Here is an 8,978-nt window from a genome sequence, read left to right as displayed (position 1 = left end):
GAAACAAACTGAGCGTTTTAGAGGGGAGGGGGTGGGGGGATGGGTTAGCCCGGTGATGGGTATTAAAGAGGGCACATACTGCATGGAGCACTGGGTGTTATACGAAAACAATGAATCGTGGATCACTACATCAAAAACTAATGATGTTGAATCACAGACTTCTGAAACAAATAATACATTATATGTTAAAAAAAAAAAGATAGTAGGAAAGGAAAAATGAAGGGGGGAAATAGGAGGGGGAGACGAACCATGAGAGAATATGGACTCTGAGAAACAAACTGAAGGTTCTAGAGGGGAGGGGATTGGGAGGATGGGTTAGCCTGGTGATGGGTATTAAAGAGGGCACGTATTGAATGGAGCACTGGGTGTTACACGCAAACAATGAATCATGGAACACTACATCAAAAACTAATGATGTAATGTATGGTGATTAACGTAACAGAATAAAATAAAATAAAAAAAAACTAATGATGTATTGTGACTAACATAATAAAATTAAATTAAAAAAAAAAAAGAATTCCAAAGTGGGCTCATGTAACGATGCTCTATTTCTCACACTAGGTGGTATACTCACTAGTGTGCACTGTCCTATGCTCACATACATTATTTGAGCATATCGAAATTTACATATAAAAATTTTATTTTTTTATGGTATTTTCTTTTTTTAAATTATGTTCAGTTAGCCAACATATAGTACATCAGTAGTTTTTGATGTAGTGTTCAATGATTCATTAGTTGCGTATAACACCCAGTGCTCATCACAACATGTGCCCTCCTTAATACCCATCACCCAGCGACCCATCCCCCCATCCCCCCCTCCTGAAATCCTCAGTTTGTTTCCCAGAGTCAAGAGTCTCTCGTGGTTTTTCTCCCTCTCTGATTTCTTCCCCTTCAGTTTTCCCTTCCTTCCCCAATGGTCTTCTGTGCTATTCCTTATGTTACACATATGAGTGAAACCATATGATAATTGTCTTTCTCTGCTTGATTTATTTCACTTAGCATAATACCCTCCAGTTCCATCCATGCCAATGTAAATGGTAGGTATTCTTCCTTTCTGATGGCTGAGTAATATTCCAATGTATGTATGAACTACATCTTCTTTATCCATTCATCTGTTGAAGGACATCTCAGCTCCTTCCACAGTTTGGCTATTGTGGACACTGCCACTATGAACATTGGGGTGCTTGTGCCCCTTCTTCTCACTGCATCTGTATCTTTGGGGTAAATACATAGTAGTGCAATTTCTGGGTCATAGGGTAGCTCTATTTTTAACTTTTTGAGGACCCTCCATACTGTTTTCCAGAGAGTGGCTATACCAACTTGCATTCCCACCAACAGTGTAAGAGGGTTCCCCTTTCTCCACATTCTCACCAACATTTGTTGTTTCCTGCCTTGTTAATTTTAGCCATTCTGGTGTAAGCTGGTATCTCATTGTGGTTTTGATTTGTATTTCCCTGTTTTATGGAGGGTGAAACTGAAACTCAAGGAGCTTAAGTAATCTGCTTTTACTTATTTTTTATTTTTATTTTTATTTTTTTGTAGCATAGTTGAAACTATATTGATAATGATTTATTGCTTAGATGTGTAAGTTTTCTAAATACTTGTCTTATTATGGTAGATACATATGGTTTGCAGCCAGCAGAACTGCAGTGACATGCACTGCTCACAATCTGGTTACAGCCTTTGTTCACCATGAAAAATGCTCTGCTTAATTGCACAGTAGATAATATTAACTTCGGATGGCACTTTTTCAATGTTTGTTCCTTTTACCAACACTGTAAATATTATTATAGAAAGTTTTAGTATTTCAAAGACTTTACTGTGGTAAAGCTAATTTATAGCATTCTTCAAATTTTCTTTTTTCTTGCTAATGATTTTCATTGAATTTTGAACACTGATGGAATCTGCTTAGCACTTTAAACTTTCTCACACAGCTTTTGAACATGATTTGCATCTAATATTGTTGGGAGATATTCTAAAATAAATCTGCTTTTAAAAAGTAACCTTACTACATTAGTGGCAAATGATGAAGCTAGTTTGAAACCATGTCTTCCTGACTCTGGGGTTTAGAGTTGATTAATTCCACTCCTCCATTCCCAACTGTCTGCACTGGACATCAAGAGCAGGAGTCACAAGCAGATGTCTTTCAGACAGGACCTAGCCATCAGATAAATTTAGTTTTATTTTTCTGGTTTTAAAAATTGGAAAATTTCATGGAAATCTATGTCTCTGGCTTCTACTGACAAACCAGATCTGAAAGCAATGAACCTGAATTGTTGTGCGGAAACAATTGTCTGAAACCAAGTAGGACCTTTCTCCTTTAGATGGAGTATGAGATCTCTAGTCTCCACAGTCCCCACCACTCCCTGTTGTCTTATAACTACATCACTCTGTTCATGGCTGCTATCCATCCAGCCTCTAGAGTCATTGGATTGAATCCTGACCTTGAATCTCATTGTGGTATTGTGCAAAGAATGCTTCACTATAATGTAAGTTTCCAAAGGCAGGACTTGTTGTCTGTTTTCTTTTAGAGAGAAAGAGCATGAGATGGGGGGGGGGGGGGGCGGGAGGAGGGACAGAAGGAGGGAGGGAGAGAATCTTAAGAGGCTCCCCACTGACCTAGATCTCACAACCCTGAGATCATGACCAGAGCTGAAATCAATAGTTGGACACTTAACCAACTGAGCCACCGAGGTGCCCCTGTCATCTGTTTTCTTAACTGTATCTCTAGGACTTGGAACAGTGCCTAGAGGATTCTAGACTTGCAGTATATATATGTGAATGAATGAATGGTGTCTTTGTATGGACCAGGTGTTTTGATGGTAGGAGGCTCTCAGTAGCAGCAGTAGTCAAGAAAATTCCTTTGACTGAGAAATACGTGCAGAGTCATCTCATACTAAATCTCTTTCTTTGCCTGACTTCATACCATGGAGGTTCCAACTCTTCTCCTTGCTGAACTTGAGTTTGGGGACAGATACTCTGAATGTTGCAGATTTCACTTCCCTTCCCTTCCCTTTCCTGCCCACTGAACTATTCTACCCAGTCATCCTGAGGCCCCTGAAAGTATAAGAACACAGCATGTCTGGATTACAGATAATTTTTATTGTCTTTCAAGAGCTCTTTCTTCCCACCCTACTTAGTGAGATTCTACCATCCAAGAAAACTGCTTTACATTCAGAGCTCCAGATGCTTTGGGTGGGTTCTTGGCAAAGAAAGGACATTTGAACCCAGATGAAAGGTGTTAAGAATAACTGGACTTGGGTGCCTGGGTGGCTCAGTCGTTAAGCGTCTGCCTTCGGCTCAGGTCATGATCCCAGGGTCCTGGGATCGAGCCCCGCATCGGGCTCCCTGCTCCGCGGGAAGCCTGCTTCTCCCTCTCCCACTCCCCCTGCTTGTGTTCCCTCTCTCGCTGTGTCTCTGTCTGTCAAATAAATAAATAAAATCTTTAAAAAAAAAAAAAAAAGAATAACTGGACTTGAAAATCACTGGCTGCTGCATTAGTGGAGATAGGATTTGTGGGATCCAGAGACAGGGACAGAGGAGACTCTCTCTTCCTCTACTTGGATCCATGTGAATTTCTGCTCTGCTGTGACTCCATCAGCAGGGGAATCAGGCACATTGGAGCAGTGAATCCTCAGTGACCCACGCAAAGCATTTGCCTTGACTTGAAGTGGGGGTACTCATGTGCTGGTGGAAATAAGTTTTGATGCAATATAGTAGCAACATTCTGTCAGCAGTTCAGAGCCTTGCTAGGGAAGAAGTGAATCCCAGTCACTGGAGGTTCTCAGGGCTTCTTTCCTCAGAGCTACATATTGAGGAATGCAGTTGTAGTTTGCCAGGGGCATAATAACCCTCCACAAGCACATGCTATGTGCTTGGCAGAGAGCTAGTTGCATATCTTTTATCTCTTTTCATCTTTACCCTATTTCATAAATAGAGAAGCTGAGACTCAGCGAGTTTCAATGACTTGTCCAAAGTCGCATAAACAATAAGTAGAAGAGTCAGAATTTAAACCCAAAACTCCAAAATTGATTGCTATTGGTGTCTGTATTTGCCATAGAGAAGATGGAAAGACCATCTGGGAAGAGATGCAATGAGCATGTGCAAGACAAAAATGTAAAAGGATAGGATATTTAGGCAAGTGGGGAGACTAGATTGCAAATTGCACCAAGGGTACCTGTCATGGGGAGAAGGGTCAGCTTTCTTTTTTATTATACTTTTAGAAAAATGAGGAACAAATACATAAGCTGTTCTTCTTGGGTATTGCAGTAAATAAGCTGAAAGATTTTAAGATTCAGACAATGAATAAGGAGCCCATGTTCACTTAACATTTTCACCACTTAATCCTTAAATCTTCCCTCACCCGCCCACACTCTTGCAGCTAGGGCCAAAGAGGCCTTGGCTTCTCTTACCCAGAAACTGGAGCTGCTTCTGTGGTGAGCCACAGCTCCCTGGGGCCTGGCCTCTGATGAGGGTTAATGACGTCATCTTCAGCAGGAGTTTCAGATGGAGAATTCCCTGAGGACCTTACAATCAATATGTCTCCTGCCCCTGTTGCCTTCCCAGACAGAAAATATGTTCATTCCCTGAGTTTTATATGCTGCTCTAATATCTCAGCTTGCCACCAAGCTTGACATCCCTTCTTACTCTCATATACCCCCCACCCCCACCCCATTTCATCAAAGCCCAGCTCAAGTATGGTGAACTTCAGAGCATTTCAGCAATAAAAATGCCCAAAGTTGGAACAGTCATTTTCCATTTGTCCTCTGTGGCTTCTTCAGTGACTAGGGAGAGGGATGGGGCACCAGAGTAAACCTTCTCTCCTCACCTCTTTTTAAGGACAGCAGATGCTCTTTTATCTGTTTTAGATTTTGAGCTTCTGCATATAATTATTTTTGAGCTGGGACTGAAAGAATTCAAAACCTACCTCCTTACAGAACATCTCTGCAGAGGTGGTAGGGGTTCTTGGGAAACTGTCTGATTGTACTATATTTCTCAGTCTTCCTTTCCCTCCTGTTTTTCCTTTTCTGGGCAAAGCTGTATGGGACCCATCTGGCAGGGCAAATGGAAGCCATAATGTGAGCTCATGGAAGGAGCATGAATAACTGTCACTTCCTGGCCCCACTTGCATTACTGAAAAGGTGGATGGAGGAGAAGTATCATGCATCTCATTAAATCAGTATTTTATTTCCTCCCTGCCCCAGCTACCCTCCCAGCTTTGATCTCTGCCTCTGGAGCAGAGTTGGACAGGTGACTTTCACAATGCACATTAGGATCACTGGGGTCTCTGCCCAGTCTTTGATCTCCTACCTAAGGAGAAGGCTGGTAGGCAATGCCATGTGCCCTCGTCCCTTCTCACCCACTGTAACCTTGGGTAAGGTAGAGCCTGTGGAAGGGCTTTCCTTTCATCCTGTAGAAGAGTAACATGGCTCATAGCAGCTGTCATTAAACTGAGTTATGATCATTTACATATGAGGCACAGGGGGGGCTAGAGAGGAAAGGGCATCTTGTTGAAAGGATTTTATTTATTTACATATTTTTACTCAAATATAGGTTAAGAAGCAGAGTTTAGAGCAAGACCAAGGGCATTGGGAAATAATTTTTTACTACATGCCTTAACTGGGGGCTGCTTTATTGAGGCTGATAAAAGCTATGTATCCTCCCCATTTCCCAAATGTTTGTACTTCTGATGGTCCCTTTTATACTATCTGCATTGATGATCAGCCATAGGTCTGGGGTAGGGAGGCAGAAGGACATGACAAAGAGGTAGTGGGAGGAACCACCTTTCCCTAAGGGAAGTGCAGGTTGAACAGGAAAGGGAGGTAAAAGCAATTCCTAACCTTTTCAGTCCTGGGGCTTGTGAGGAAAAGCAGAGAGATAGAGGGAGAGGGATCAAGGAGAGTCATCAATGTTGCCATTTCTTTTTTATTTTATTTTATTTTATTTATTTTATTTTATTTTATTTTATTTTAAAGATTTTAATTATTTATTTGACAGAGAGAGAGCGAGAGAGGGAACACAAGCAGGGGGAGTGGGAGAGGGAGAAGCAGGCTCCCCACTGAGGGAACCTGATACGGGGCTCAATCCCAGGACCCTGGGATCACGACCTGAGCTGAGGCAGATGTTTAACGACTAAGCCACCCCGGCACCTCTGTTGCCATTTCTTAACAACCAAGAATTTGATGATGAATGCTTGGGAAGTGGGGATTTGATTCTATTCTGCTTCACATTTCAGACTCTGAGTATATCTATTTGCCTTCATCAACTTGAATAAATTAAGGTTCATGATCAAAAATTCCTACATTGTCTTTATATTTCTCATTACATTGCAGAGTGGTGAGAACCCTATTAGTGCAAGTATTTATCTGTGGACTAGCTTCTGGAGATCTCTGACCTACACTATCACCACGTATATATTTCAGTCTCCTATTTGGATTTTAATTTGTTTGATTAATTAGATTTTAAGGAAAAGAGATCTCCTCAAGTTGCTTCAAATAAAAGAATGGTATTTTGAAGATAGAATGGTTCTGTTAAGGGCTAGAAATCTTGGACACCACAGCAGTCCCGGGAACTGACACTTCTCTTGGAAACTATACTTCTCTCTGTCCATCTCCTTCCTTTCCTGTGGACCCGCTCTGGTTATCTATTGCTGCCCAAGCCACTCTGAAACTTAGTGACTTAACACTCATCATTATTTTTCATAGTTCTGTGAATTGACTACACTCTTTATTTCTCACCTGAGGTGTTTCATGTAGTTGCAATCAGAAGGCCGCTGGAGATAAAATGATCTAAAGGCTCAACTGGGCTGGACTTCTAAAATGTCTCTCTCAGATGGCTGGCACTTGATTCTGGCTGCTGCTGGCAGTTCAGCTGAGGCTGTTGCCCAGAGGAACTACATGTGGCCTCCCCATGTGGCTTGGATTTCTCTTTGCATGGCATCTGGGTTTCTAAGAGAGACCATTTCAAGAGCCAGCATTCCAAGAGACCTAGGTGGAAGCTGCAAGGCTTCTTGTGGTCTATCCTTGGAAACTGCACTCTCTCACTTTCACCATATGTGACTGGTTATAGGGTCAGGCCAGATTCAAAAGGAAAAGACTACAATGAAACATGAATACCAAGTTGATATTGGGGTTGACTGGAAGGGCCATTTTTGGAGACCAGTTACCATAGGACCATTTATTTGCTTACCCACAGTTTCTGCTCCCTCATAACTTTAGTTTGCATGTAATCCCTCCCAACTGCTGCTCCTGGCCTCTCTAGACTTTTTCTATGACATTCTTTCAAGTTCCTGTCCTTACTCTCATGGGCTTAATCACCTTGTTCACAAATTCCAAATTTTTTATAATGGTTTTGTATTTTGCTTTATAGTTACAACACATTTTTTTATATTACTTTTTTAAATTATTGAAGTATAGTTGACATACAATGTTATTTAAGTTTCAGGTGTACAACAGTGATTTGACAGTTATAAACATTACTCAGTGCCCACCACAATAAGTATAGTCACCATCTGTCACCATGTAACATTATTATAATATTATTGACTGTATTCCCTATGTTTTACATTTCATCCTCATGACTTATTTATTTTATAACTGGAAGTTTGTACCTCTTAATCCCTTCACTTGTTTCTGGCATCCCACACACCCCATATCCCACACGTATATTTATCACATCTTCTTTATCCATTCATCTATCAGTGGAAACTTAGGCAGTTTCCATAACTTGGCTATTATAAATAATGCTACTGTAAACATAAGGATGCATATATCTTTTTGAATTAGCTTTCTTTTTCTTTGGGTAAGTAACCAGTAGTGCAATTACTGGATCATATGGTATTTCTATTTTTAGTTTTTTGAAGAACCTCCATACTATTTTCCATAGTAATTGCACCAGTTTACATTCCCACCAACAGTCCACGAGGGTTCCCTTTTCTCCACATCCTCACCAACACTTGTTACTTCTTGTCTTTTTGATTCTAGCCATTCTTATTGGTGTGAGGTGGTAGCTCGTTGTTTTTATTTTCATTTCCCTGATGATTTGCTATATTGACAATTGCAAGTTCTTGATGGGGCACTCTCTTCATAGTATCCCTGGACAACCTATGGATTGCTTGTTCAATTCCTGCCCTATCAATTATAGCCAGCTTTGTGTGGGGCCCAGTGGCACTAACATAACTACCCAGATTTGCCTTCTCATTAGGGTTATGAGTGGGATAATCACTCTAGAAGACATGTCTTATACAAATTGTTTTTGCTTTTCCTTTGCTCATAGGATTTGATAATTAACTTCTGTAACTATAAAGAGACCAAGAGTCCAGAGAGGTCAGTTCCAGAGCCTCTGTCTTATGTCTGACATACAGGTTGCAGCTCTTAAATTCTGCCACATAATTCTATTAGGATAACATCTACAAATCCTGGCATTTAACCTTGGCCTTTTTTGTTCATGAGTCAGAGAATACACTTCAGTGTCTTAGTGCTTGAATAAAACATGTGGGCCCCTCATTTTAGAGATGAGGAAATAGTGACTTCAGAAGCATATTGATTATAAATTACCTAAGAACATAAAGGCAGAAACAGACCAAACTCATTTCCCAAGACTCCAAGACCAGCCTCCCCAGTGTACTCTGGTGTTTCCCTAGGAGGAACAAGTAACTCAAGGGACCAGCAAAAGTAGATACATAGAACAAAAATGATAGCAGGTGGGGCCTGTGTTGATCTCATCAAGCCCCATTCAGACAGAAAATACTACTCACTTTCTCACAACCAGGTTTCTACTCCTTGGTTGGCTGCTGGCATTTGCAGGTCCAAATGACCCTCACTACAAGTCAGTATGCAAGTTTTGCTTAGCTCAACTCTCTACCCATCCCAGTGACCAGCATTGGCTCTGAATCTCCCATCCCCATCCCTGCTTCTCAAAGAGAAAGAGGTCAGCATCTTGGCACATCTCTGTAAAGCCATTTTCACGTGCCGCTATAG

This window comes from Leptonychotes weddellii, chromosome 7 (assembly GCF_054177405.1).
Source record: "Leptonychotes weddellii isolate Sample4059 chromosome 7, ASM5417740v2, whole genome shotgun sequence".
In the NCBI taxonomy this organism is placed as follows: Eukaryota; Metazoa; Chordata; class Mammalia; order Carnivora; family Phocidae; genus Leptonychotes; species Leptonychotes weddellii.
Note: the sequence above shows the minus strand (reverse complement) of the source record.